Source organism: Lissotriton helveticus, chromosome 6, assembly GCF_964261635.1.
Source record: "Lissotriton helveticus chromosome 6, aLisHel1.1, whole genome shotgun sequence".
In the NCBI taxonomy this organism is placed as follows: Eukaryota; Metazoa; Chordata; class Amphibia; order Caudata; family Salamandridae; genus Lissotriton; species Lissotriton helveticus.
Window position 1 is genome coordinate 1,769,799,452 of NC_136067.1, and position 14,184 is coordinate 1,769,813,635.

The following is a 14,184-nucleotide window of genomic DNA, read 5'->3' on the forward strand; positions in this document are numbered from 1 at the left end:
CGGGGCTCCTTGAGCCCGCCGAACAGCTATTCCTGACGCCGGCGACGGTGAGATCTGTCCCTTCCAGGATACTGAAAAAGTACAGGGCTCCGGACTCAGACCCAGCCTTCTTGAGGAAAGACCCGGTACCGGATTCAGTCATCGTGACTGCTGCTCGGAAGCTTCATTCCACCTCCCCTGCGTCCACGGTGCCTCCGGACAAGGAGAGCCGGTGGATCGATTCTGCTGGTCGCAAGGCGTGTGGGACATCCGCCTCGTCCATGAAGGCAGCCAGTGACTCGGCTTTGCTAGGACGTTACGACCGGTCCCTTTGGGACTCGATGGAGCAGTTCGCAGACCTCGTCCCTCGAGACCGCAAGGAGGACTTTGTGGAGATCGTCAAGGAGGGGATGTTGGTCTCTAATCAGGCCATCGGCGCTGCAGCAGACATATCGTTGCTGTCCGCGCACGGATATTGCCACGGGATTCACCAGAGACGCCATGCTTGGCTCAGGTTGACATCGTTGAAACCGGAGGCACAGCAACGCGTGGCGAATCTCCCGTTTTCCGGAGATACCCTCTTCGGGAAGCACGCGGATGATGAGATGGCCAGGATGAAGGCCGAAGCGGAGACCCTGACGGCAGTGGGCCTGGAAAAGCCCAAGGAAAAGAAACCCTTCCGACAGTACCAGCGTCGGTTTGGGGCGCAGGGTCGTGGAAGGGGGCAGTCTGCTGGTCAACATCAACAGCGGCAGCAGCAGCAGCAGTACAGGCAGCCCTTCCAGAAGCGACAGGGTGGTAGAGGTCGTCAACAGTCCTCTACCGCGACCAAGGGCCCGGCCGGGTCCCGTCCCTGAGCTGTTACTTCCCCCTCGTCCGTTACCCGCTCCGGTGGGGGGAAGCGTTCAATTTTTTCTGGCAGAGTGGAGAAAAATTACTCAGGACAAGTGGGTGCTGAATATTGTTTGCAATGGATACAGTCTACGTTTCACCAGCCCTCCTCCATCGATTCCTCCCGTCAGCTCGCAGTATCAACTGCGCGAGCTTCAGACGGAGGCGGACGTTCTGCTAAGGAAAAGGGCGATCGAAGACGTACCTCTGTCTCAAAGAGGAAGAGGTCTGTACTCTCGGTTCTTTCTTGTCCGCAAGAAGGACAAAAACGAGTTCAGGCCCATTCTGGATTTGCGGCAGGCAAACAAGTGGATTCGCAGAGAAAAGTTTCGCATGCTGTCGTTGCATCAGATCTACCCTCAGCTGCAACGGGGAGACTGGATGTGTGCCATAGATCTACAGGACGCATACTTCCACGTGCCCATTGCATGCAAACACAGAAAATTTCTGCGCTTTCAAGTCGGCACCAATCACTATCAGTACACGGTGCTACCCTTCGGACTGAAGTCTGCACCCAGGACATTCTCAAAATGTATGGCAGTGGTAGCGGCACACCTGAGGAAGAACAAGGTGTTTGTCTACCCGTACCTGGACGATTGGTTGATCAAAGCCTCCTCCTTCTCGGAAGCTCGAGCACACTTCCAGAAGACGTGCGTTCTCTTGAACAGGCTGGGGTTGCACATCAACATGTCCAAGTCGGTCCCGATTCCGGTGCAGTGCATCCAGTACTTGGGGGCCTCCATCAATACGCTGTCAGCAAGCGTGTCTCCTTCGGAAGAGCGACGTTTATCACTCGTTCGGAAGGCTCAGGCTCTCATGAATACTCCGTCTACGACGGTGAGGACCGTGTCTTCTCTACTGGGATCGATGGCCTCTTGCATTTTTCTCACTCCTCACGCACGGCTACAGATGCGTCCTCTGCAGGAGTGCTTGGAGGATCAGTGGGACCAGAGGAGAGGTTCTTGGGACGACAGGATACGACTGTCTCTACATGCTCTTCAGTCTCTGAAGTGGTGGTGCTCGAAGGAGAATCTCCTCAGAGGCGTTCCCTTCCACAAGGACATTCCCACACAGACCATCGTGACGGATGCGTCTCTCCTAGGTTGGGGGGCGCATTCCGGAGATCTGCAAATTCAAGGGACGTGGTCCCCGACGGAGTCCACGTACCACATCAATTTCCTGGAACTGAGAGCTGTTCACTTGGCACTGAAGGCCTTTCATCCGTCCTTTCAGACCAACTCTCTGCTTGTTCAGACGGACAACACGACTACGATGTATTACCTCAACAAGCAGGGGGGCTCGAGATCGCGCACTCTGTCGCAGGAGGCGCAGGCGATCTGGCACTGGCTTCTGGCTCGAGGACTGTCGATAACGGCCACCCATCTGCCAGGTGTGCAGAATGTTCAGGCAGACGAGCTGAGCAGAATCGTGCAGGAAAACCACGAATGGGTCATAAACGACGAAGTACTAGGAGAAGTCTTCGCAAGGTGGGGAACTCCAGACGTAGATCTGTTTGCCACCGCCGAAAACAGCAAATGCCGAGGCTTCGCCTCCAGGTACTACCAGCCAGGGACGCTGGGGAACGCGTTATGGATCAACTGGTCGAACAGCTTTCTGTACGCTTTTCCACCAATTCCCCTGATTCCGGCGGTTCTCATCAAGCTGTCTCAATCCAGGGCGAGAATGATTCTGATTGCCCCGGAATGGCCCAGACAGTGGTGGTTCACGGACCTGCTTCACCGATCTCTCCTTCCTCACATGAAGCTGCCGTGCAGGCCGGACCTTCTCACGAAGTTCGGGGGGCGGATGGTGCACCCCAACCTCTCGTCTTTGAGTTTGGCGGCATGGCTCCTGAAATAGTGCAATATGGCCATCTGAATCTCCCAGAGGATTGTATGGGCATACTGAAGGAGGCTAAGCGACCTTCCACTAGGACTTCCTATGCTTACAAGTGGAAGAGGTTTTGCATCTGGTGCAAGTCTAAGAACTATGACCCTACGTCATGCAAGGAAGATGTCATCCTTCCATATCTGCTTCATCTGGCGCAGTCGGGCCTTAATGTCCATTCCATTAAGGTTCATCTGGCTGCTTTGACTGCCTACAGGAAAGGCCCTTCACAGACTTCCTTTTTCCAGATCCCTGTGATCAAAGATTTTTTGGAAGGCTTGAAGAAAGTGTTCCCTCCTGTCAGGCTTCCTTCGCCTTCATGGGACTTGAATGTGGTGCTGTCCAGATTGATGAAGGAGCCTTTTGAACCCATTCATAAGGCTTCGTTGCAGCACCTGTCCTGGAAGGCGGCGTTCCTCGTGGCCATTACATCGGCCCGCAGGGTGAGTGAGATTCAGGCATTGTGTTGCCAAGAACCTTATACTGTATTTCATAATGCTAAAGTTGTTATGCGTACTCACCCTAAGTTTCTTCCCAAGGTTGTTTCTGATTTTCATATCAATCAGACTATCACTTTGCCTACGTTCTTTCAGAATCCTTCATCTCCGGCGGAAAGGTCTTTACATTCCCTGGATGTGCGGAGGGTGCTGAAGTTTTATCTTGATAAGACTAAAGATATTCGTAGGTCAGACCAATTGTTCGTCAATTATGGCTCAGTCAGGACAGGTCTTGCTACCTCTAAACAGTCCATCTCGAGGTGGATTGTGTCCTGCATACAGTTGTGTTACTACAAAGATAATAAGACCTTAGGAGGTAAGCCTAAGGCTCATTCCACCAGGGGCAAAGCTGCTACGACAGCTATGCTCCGTAATGTTCCCATTGCAGAGATCTGCAAGGCGGCCACTTGGAAGTCGGTCCATACCTTTGCTAAGCATTACTGCCTGGACACTGATGCCAGGGCAGACGCTCAGGTTGGGCAGGCTTCGCTGCGGAATCTGTTCGCACAGTAGTGGCGTTATTTTACTCTCCACCGCCGCTTGGTGTGGGGATGGGCTTGCCATTCTATTCACTAGATTATGACTATACACAGAGATCCCCTACTACAGAAGGAGTAGTTTCTGTCCTGTAACTCCAGTTCTGTAGTAGGGGTATCTCTGTTATAGTCATAAGCGCCCTCCCGCCTCCCCGGTGGAGTGTTGTTCATGATCATAATGCTACAGGTCTGGCGTTTCCTACGCCCTCGAAAAGAACTGAGGCTAAGTTGGACCTGCTATGCATTCTGGGATACTGAGAGAAGGTTCTGGAAGGTTCTCTTAAAGGCACAGTATCCTAATTAAGCCACATAATGGCAGCCTATGGGGCTTGTCTGTCCAGGTTCTTCTCTCTATCATTCCTGAGGGATTTTGCTGTTAAGCAAGGGAAATCTGTACAGGCTTTGCTGTTTTGTGGATTTTATGGTGGAAATTTCTAGTTGAAGTACTGGACAGTGTAGCCTTTTGGCTGCATTATCTGTCTTTAAATTCTCTCTTAAGTGTCTATGCATTTTCTGCATTTTTTGACACTGTAAGAGATTATTTTTGATTGCTCCGGGGTCCACGCACATGGGCGGGACTATTCACTAGATTATGACTATAACAGAGATACCCCTACTACAGAACTGGAGTTACAGGACAGAAACTACTCCTTATGAACATGCCAGCGGGCAGCTAATGTCTATAAGCTATCTAAAATTTTGAAACCTTAGTTCTCTAAGAATAGTTCTTACTTTAAGCAGAAGATAGTGTCCCGAAAAATATGCAAAAATATTTGGGGCTGCTGAAAAAACTGCTGTCCGTGAACTGGAGCGAAATTGTTCATGTGACTTTATTTTTAAAGTTGAAGGCCGAATTCAGGGAACGCCGTGTGCGAGCTTGCTCAAAAGTCTCTATTTCTGCTCGGGTAAGAACATCATATCATTTAGGCTTTCGAAAAAACTGTCAACAGCTTCCTGGGAAAGTTCCACTAACTCGGAAATAGGTGTAATCATGCATTCTTGCGCATGATTGTCTCCATTGACATTCTGATTTGCATTACTGACAGAAGGTCGTACCTGTTCGATGCTGCTTTCATCTTGAACTTCACTACCCATCAATCGTAGTGGTGAAGCTTCCACGAATGCCGTCATCAGGATTGGTAGCCTTTGAGGGCAGCACAAAGCATGAACCTTAATCGGGCTCAACAATGTTTCTGCATCCATCGGCGCATCCGATTGTAGCGTCAGACAGGTGTCTAACACGCATTCTTCTCCGCATAGCAGACACCTCAATACAGGTAAAACACATCTTTGCCACATTGGTCGAAATGATAGAAACCAAGTCATGTTCAGGTCTCTAAGCCGGGAGAGTCCCAGGATTTTTGATATCCGGTCCCGGTATCCAATGGCTAGGATTGTTTCTTCCCTTGTCGCAAGAGTTTTGTCTGTGACATGGGTTGCCATAACGAAAAATAAGGACTAAGAATTAGTCCCAGGATCAGGGGAAGTCCGCCAAAAATCGAATGGACGAAATCTGGAAAAATACCCAGTATGGCTTTGAATGGTGTTAATGCCATCGAAAATACTGTCTTAAATACCCCTGAGATCCCATTGGTATCAGAAATATTTAAGATTTCATTCAGGATTTCCGCGAAATGTACGGGGGAATTAGTTGATAATAATGTATGTATCTCTGCAGTCGTCCTTGCGACTTGTAGATCATACGTTTCCTTTGATGACGAGAGCCTGGTAGGCGTCTGAAGAAGGACTGTTTTCATTCTGCTTAAAGTATCTATTCGAATAGAAGTAATTTTCAAATCGGGCCATGCCCATGCCTCCCTGTCTGGGAAGGAGCTGGGGAACAATGTGCGTCCACAGCACTTGACCTTCGCAGTAGTAGTTACTAGATAAGGAGTCCCGGGCATAAGACTACAACATCTGCGGTCTACAATAAGAATGTAACTCCCATTATAGAGTCTTTGAAAGAATGGTTCTATTTCTGTTGCAGGTGCGCCTTGCTGGTGACATGAAAGGTTGTATGAATTCCCTTCACAGGCTCCATGCAAACTAATTCCGTTACACAGAAGCGTGCCGCTTAGTGACATCGCACAATTGTTGCCACTAAGAAACACTTTCTGGCCTTTATTACTGACACATGCATGTGAATAGGGCAGGTTCCATGTTGTTTTAAGGTACCCCTTTCCCAATTTCTCGTACATGCCAGCCTGTATATATTTTTGGCAGTATTGAAACCTGAAGGTTGAGATTGGAATATTTATGATTCTGTGTATTATCCATTCACTGACTGGTCGTTCTGACATTGTCATTGGTAATCTTTCTAGTTTTTCAATGCTCAAGATTGTATAATCAGCACCCTTTTGTGCCATACTGATTTGTCTATCAGTAAGGTTAAAGATTTGGAATAGTGACGTTGTGTTGATTAGACGCCAAGGCACATAGCCTGAACGCAGATTTTGTAACGTCCAGCCAAGCTGTACAATAGAACGCAATTGTGACTGACCATGTTGTAATAACAGTAAGTCTTGCGATAATATATCGATTGCTGAAGACACAATGCTGTCCAATGAAAAAATTCTGAAGGACAGAGTCATTAACCCATTGTCCACTACAGAAAGTGATTTTTCCAAATTAATACGGTCAATTTCCCGTATTCTCTCTGCTGTTTCAATTTGAGTAACCTTCCAGGCCTCATTGTATGCTGCATATACAGAGGCTGCTATGAAACGCTTTTGACGCTGTTTGCGTGGTCCCAAAGTGAAATCACGCAAGTCAGCACCATCAGTAAGTAAAGTTAGGTGTTGCTTAATTTCTGCCAGTGTGGAAGTTTGTAGCCATTGAAGGCATAATTTGCCCACACTGTAGGTGGTAATTATCCCTGGGTGATGTCTTTGGGGATATCTAGGGTCTGGCCTGGTCATTTTGAACCCCTGTGTTTTGTTCAGGAATCTGTCTTGACAGTTATTAGTATCTGTGGGCCAGATCAACCACTGTTTCCAATCAGGATGTGTTCTGTTTTGGTTTAATATATGGTTTACGTCTATCTCTTCATCTGTATCAGAGTTATTGCTAAACATTATTGGCTTTGGAATAGACGGTTTATTTAAATCTTTGATTTTGGCTAAGCCAAGACAGGTGGTCTGTTGAACAGTGTCATTTAAAAATATCATTTGTTCTGGGATCATGCAGGCTCTAAACAAAGCTTCTATACCCTGTACTTGCCATTCTTTTGTACCCCAAACACTTTTCAATTCAACATTTTTGTCCCAATAATCAAATCCAAAAGTATTCATTTGTTCAAAAAATGAGTCTGAATATAACAATTTTGTGTTGGTTATCATGGTTTTCATCCCTGTCTTGTTTGACAATTTAAAATAAAATGTTTCAGCATTACTTGTGTTAAAACCTGAAAAGTATGAATATTTGTCATAAACGGTTCTTGAGCTCCCTTTTGGAGGTGTTGCACAATGTTCCCATTGATTATAATTTAAAACATTTCTCGGTTGTGCAGATCTATGTAAAAAGTGGTTACCATAGTGGTTATAGCAATACATACTGTCATAATTTGTAGAACCCTGCAAATAATCATGTTTGGTAAATTTAGCAGACATCACTAAGTCAGACATCATGTTGTTAATGCTTTCGAAGTCCCAATCATCAGCAAATGAGTTTGGTTTTGCAAAGTCACTCAATGAGATCTTAATTTGGTGTGGATATTTCAGGATCTCGACCGGACCATAAATTTCATAGTCAGTGTTGTCCCAGGCTACCCCACCAGGTATTGGATTGGCTGTGAAGTTGGCTGAAGAAAGTTCTCTTTTCTCGACGTGGAAGATGTGTGTGGTTTGAGGATCAAGTTGATTTTCTGACTTGCTGTGTCCATTTTAGCATATTTTCCCTCAATGAAGCGTCCCAAAGTAAGTACCATGATGAGCCAAAGTATGAGGATAAATGCACCAAAACCCACCCAAAATTCGATCCATGGAGAAATCAGATATGTTTCTTTTAGTTGTTTCAAAAGTTCTTTTGCTTTATCTTTAAAGGTTTTTGATGATGGCTGTGTCTTTGATTAACTGAAGCCTTCAGAGGAATCATCGAAGTTAATGAAGTAGCCGGATGCAGTTCTGTCAATTGTTCCAATTGGTTCAGGATTTTTGTTTCTTGCATTGTCACTTGGTACTTCATTATAGATTGGTGTGTCTCTGCTAAATGTTTTTATTTGGGTTTTCAGAGGTCTGAGTTCTATTGCATTGTTGCATAGTCCTTGTTGTTCTTCTGTAGGCGTTTCGAATGTGATGAGCCTCTTCGTTAGGACCTCTGTACTGGTAGCAAACCTTGGTGTTCTGCTACTTATTGGGAGTCCACTTGGCCTACTGTTTGTTATCGGCCACATGTTGTGGTTTTACCAGGTCGATGGATACAACTCGGTTCTCCTTTTTACCAGCAAGTGGCGGTAGTACAACTGATCTTGTCCCGTTGACAGACAAGACAGGAACTGCTTTTCTGTAAGAAGGCCCAAATTCCTTCTTTACCGCGATCTTTTCCCTGACTAGATCCCCGACTTTTGGAATCCAGACAGGTCTTGCTGGGACAGGTGGTGGTTCTTCAGTGGTTGTTGGCTGTTGTTTCAACTTAATGTTGCTCAGGTCTTTTCTTGTTTTGTTTAAGTCCTGCAAAATAGCCAAACGGTCTTTGATATCAAAGGTTTTTTCTTTCACCACTGAAGTCTGACTATCAATGTCAGAGATCATCATCCTAGTTCCAAATAATAATTCGTACGCACTGAATCCCTTCAGAGAATTTCTTGGCAAGTTATTGAGACTACGTTGGACACTTATTAGATGTTTGACCCACCCAGCTCCCGAACCTAATATCCTTTCCACTATAGATTGCTTTATGCCTTGGTTTTTTCTTTACACCATCCCGTACCCTCAGGAAGGAAGTGAGAAGATTCCCGCTGGACTGTGCTCATTTGATCATGTTTCCCCTCAGGCTTGAGGGCTAGAGTGGAGACAATGGTCAAACGTAGCATGCGCTTAGCGTATATGCCATTTAGACCCGCAAATCTTTGTATAACAGTCCGGACGTCAGCCAAGTGCTGGTGATCTACATTATAAGTGGAACTAGCCTGTATATGTTAATCGCAACCCTTCCTTTTTACTCCTGATTTTTCCTGGAGTAGAACGACGAGGTATTAAACTGTTTCTCTCCCCACTGCGATCTCTGTTGCAGTTTGGGCAGTTTTTTACAAACATGGTATGACGCAGGCTCATGCCTGGCCACCAGTACCGTGATTGTAATTCTTCCAGAGAATCTTTTAGTTTAAGGTGTCTGAGACCCTCGCCCATGTGTGCGTCTGCGATTAACAAGTTTCTCCTGTCCATGTTTGGAATCACCCTATCCCCCACTCCAGGGATTCGAGCAAAAGGGACGGAGTTTGCATCGATTATGTATGTATAATTGAGTGGATAGTTGATCGGTAACGCTGAGCAGTCGCCTTTTGATGACGTTTTCACTGCCAGCACTGTTTCACCGTCAATGTATTTTAATGTACGCTTTTTTCGATCTACGGGAGCCGATTTAGTGGCTGCCGCTGTGGCTGTCTCAGCCAATGAATTCCCTACAACGTGAACGCCATCACGCTGATGACTCAGTGAGTGTGTCACGTGAGTCTTTGGTAGTTCTTTTTTGGTGAATTATTATTAAAAAATATTTTTTCTGGACTTTCAGTCAGTTGCGGTTTTACTGGTATTCCACCTAAACTATCCCTACCTAGTTCCTCATAGGATTTTTCTATGATTCTGGCAATTTCAGCTGGTTGGTCTGCTATATCTGTCTCTTTTAACCTCTGGCGGATCGCCACGTTGGCTGCTTCACCTTTTATGTTGGCTAATAATATAGCCGAGACCTGCTTGAAGTCTTTCAGTAATTTCATACCAAGAGTTAAAGCGGGTTCTGGACCGTATTCGTCTTGAATTTGTTTTAGCACATCTGGTATCACCGAAATGGATGGAACACCGTGCGTTTTTGTGTAGATGGAAGCAAAGACTGTACCCCAAGTGTCACAGTCCTCAATGTGTGGTGCGATTCCCATTGGAAGACAGATAGTCAGAATCCTGTGTTTTTCTAATGGGGTGGTGTCAGGAAACACCGCCTCTATTTGGGTAATTTTCTGTGCCAACCAGAATGGTATTTGTTCCCGTTTAGCCGGTACTTTACCTAGGCAGGACTGGATGTTCTGTGGTGTAATTTTATTTGTGTTCCCTTGTTGAGGGGTCAGCTGTGGAAGTTTAATCGCTGGCTGAATTGTTGATGTCCGCATCACATACTGAACTAATTGTCTATGAATTTTTATTAATTGTTTTAGCTGTGTTAACAGTTCTGCTGCAGACATCCCATTGATGTCTGGATGTGGTGTGTATCCGGCTAGGACCGGCCACGTTGCTCCTGGTCTACCTAAAGGACCGAGCCTGGTGATGTGATTATTATGTTTTAGGGCGCCATCAAATAAGAGCAAATGCTCTTGGAATTTGAGTGGTACTTCCACCTCCTCGAAAGGAGTGTACTCATTAGGAGGTTCCTCTATTTTGTAATAGTGGAAGTACTTTGTTACAGCATTTGCTGCTGGAAAATGTATCCATGAATAATATACCTCTGTCTGCCGATATTCGCGTGCCTCAATTACGAATATGACTGTACCACCTCTAGGTGTCAGTCCATTTTCTATAAGTTTTAAGGTTATAGATTTCCTTTTGATGACCGGGATGAGTATTATCTCCGGGTCTGCATTTTGTAGTGCAGTATCAGCTTCTGCTATGTCAGCTGCTAATCTAACCGCCTCTCTTTCTTCTTCATTTTCTGACATTTTACTGTCCTGAAGGTTATTTTGTTTGTTTGCAGATCAGGTTTCTTATGGAAATAAAGATTAGATGCACAATATTTTGGAACTGTTTATCCTTCAACGTTGACTATACCAAGAACCATACATAGGAGTTCCCTCCTGCGAGGTCTGGCGGATATAACCTTTCACCCACTCCAGACGTCTTTGGAGTATGTGGGAAAAGGGGTCTGAGTGAGAAAGCACGACTGAGTTACTCTAAATGTCTTACGTTAGTTTTATCGCCCTTTCCAAACGCGTTGGGCGCCATGTAGTGTAGTTCCTATCTTCCCAATAGGCTCTGCGCATTGGAATAATACCTACAGCAGTAAAGGCCTAGGCCAGACGTTAACTAGGTCTACTACTGTCGATACTAGACTTAAAGTTTTGGGTTTGCCAGCGTAGCTCAGAGTTCGCTAGAAACTTTCTCGAATGTTCAAGGAGGAATTAACTTCCCTGATTAGACAAGAAGGGATTTAGTTTCTGACAACCATAGAACATGACAACTTTGCTCTCCCCTAATCAAGAGTCAATCTCGAGAGTCGTGTGAACAAAAGGCAATTTATTTTACTCAGTCAGTACGTGCATTCTTAGTCTCATCAGAATGTAGAGAAAAGGAAGAGACGGGCGTGTTCAATAAAAAGGTGTTATTTATTGATCAGTCTCTTTTCTCATACAAGAGAAATGGATCGATATTATTGCAATACTTATAGCTAAGTAAAGTGCATACATTAAAAGCAATAGTATAAAATAATACTGTAAAAACATTGATATGGTTTCTAAGCCATATGATGTTTAAAATGAATAAAATATATTTACATACACATATAACTAAACGTACTCAACTGGTGTTTCTAGATACGCCTACCCCGTGTACCTGACCTAAGTCTAATACGTGGGCGGGAATAGAAAGTTACAGTTTAAGTTAAGTTTGTTTTTGCCAAGTGAATAACTAAAGAATTCTCTGTGAGGGGTTATTCAGTTCTGTACCTGGAATTTAGGATGAATGAGGAATGGCATCTCTCTCTCTGGTCTCGATATTCCAGGCTGCCTGCGAGGGCTGCCCAGAAACGCCGGTGCTGGATTCTCGGCAGGAGAAAGCAGCGCGTCTCTCAGCGCGTCAGGAAGGCGGGGCTGCTGCCAGCGGGGTCTGCTCTGCTCTTGGCTTCGGCAAGTATGGCTGCTCCGTCTCGTCACCACGCGTGTGTTTGCATATGGCAAGATCGGTAATATTTATACCTTTAAGGTGCCGAGATTGACGTAAGGATGGACATAGATACGTCAATAAAGATGTCATACGATTTGCTCGTTAGCACATTCTTTTACTAAAGTTCTCGGTGAAATCAAAACAATGGCCGCAGGGTTTTGCCCAGGTTGTCATAGGTTTGATTTGTTATGAGAACTCCGTATGCCTTATCAGGGGCTGGAGGAATATCGCTTGTCTAATTAGATCGCAAGCGTTATGACCTAATCAGATAACACGTTCCTGTGCCGTAGTGTGACTGCGTCAGATAACGGTATCTGCATCATGGGGGTTTTCTGCCTCATGGGCTGACTGCTAGTTAACTTGTTGGTTTGTTTAACTAGAATAGGGTCAGGAATAGGGGGATCGATTCAGAACCTATAGGAATACATGACACATTTTCCGCTTTGTGCACATAAGAAATCGACTCATAGGGTACAGTGCCACAGGCACGGCGTGGTATGGGACAAATGGAATTGAGGGGCTCTCTGCAGTTTAATAATCCCTGCCTGTCATGTAACCAGTGGCCATGGTGCTTTATTTCGCTTGCCTGCTCGAATGCCCTTGACTTCTTTGCTGTGCAACCAGCGGCTCGGACAGTAGCCGTCAGGAATGCTTCAAATAGGAAGTATCCCTTTTAAAGTTACTTACTAGCCATGACAGTGCACACACTCCACATCACTACCACCAAGGCATAGTTAAGGTTACTTTTAAAAGCAAACCATCAATTTACATGACTTACCTCAGCTTAATCTCCATGTGAACCCCTCCTTTTCTGAGACCGCAATGAAGGAGAACATTGTCACATGAGATGAGGCCTTCCAGTAATATTTAGGAACATCTAAGGCTAATGAGGTGCGTTTGTCCAAGCATTATTGGTACAAGTTGCATCTGAACCCCTACTGGTGCTGCTGGGTCATGTGTTGATACACACATGCAAGTGGCAACATTTGTTGGGAGGGCCGTGCTGTCACAAATACACCAAGCACAACATACAAGTGAGTCACGAGCTTGTGGCTGACTTAGCATAGTGTAGTACAGGCTCCTTTGAACATAAAGCATAAATCCTCTCGTAGATGGGATCCGGCAAGAGTTCTGGGGGTGGGCCTGTACAAACTACTCACAACACAGCCTGTTCTGAAAGCGCCTTGCACCCACCATTAATGGCTAAGTAAAAACAATGTGTAACATAGCCTCCAAAGCCATAATAATGTTTTTTTTTAAAGTGAAAAGTTTGAGTGGAAGTTGAATAATGACGTGGAAAAAAAGCATGTTGCAGTGCACATTATTGTATGTAGAAAAAGTTGAAGGATGTTGTTGCAGATGCCTGTCTGTTTACATGGTGGACAGAAGCAACTGCTGCAGGAAGGTGCCCTAATTTAGCAAAAAAAATGTTTAGTCTTGAAATTTGTTACTGAGAAAGTTGACAACATGCCCAAAGCTGCCCTTAAAAGGCAAGATAATTCCCCAAGGTCTCTAATGTAAGGTCCTGTGGACCATAGTCCGAATAGTGTAACGTCACCTCACCCCCGGAGAGTGATAACTGCTGGCTTTGCTTTCCCATATTTGTGTCTGTGGGCTCTAAGCCTCTTTCTGCATAGCATAAATGGCTATGCAGACGCCCAAATGCCCACTTTAAAAGAGAACACAAATGGAGGGTCGAATTTTCTGACTAATTGGAAGACTAGTGCTGTCTCTTCCCAAAACAAAAGTTGTTTAAAAAACGATTTTCCCTTTCTGTGATTACTGTCTTTGCATGTGGTTGTTGCAGTTTAAAATTGCAGTTTTGACCTGCCTGTGATTGCATATTTTATCACCTGTTTTGTGTTTTAAACGTGTGGTTTTCCCTGCCCATGATGGCTTGCATTTAACGTGTTGAATTGAATTGTATTGTTAGATTTCGAGTTAGTGAAGCCTTTACATGCAGAAGTCCAAAGTGTGGATTGAGCCTGTCTGTCTCCTAGGAGATTCTGAACAGTAGAAGCAGCTCCCCAGACCAGCAGACCATTGGCTATTCCGCTACCAGGCAAGTCTGAGCCCTCCTCTCACACCTGCCCAGGCCCCTTAAGGCCTTGCTGGGTGCACCCCAAATCATTCTTCTCCATCTTGTGAATTGCAGCCTACCTGTGCCCCAGATTGCAGTGAGCAGAGTCCAGGAAGTGGTAAGGAGACAGACTAGTGCAGTCTCTTCCCAAAACAAAAGTTGTTTAAAAAACGATTTTCCCTTTCTGTGATTACTGTCTTTGCATGTGGTTGTCACAGTTTAAAATTTCAGTT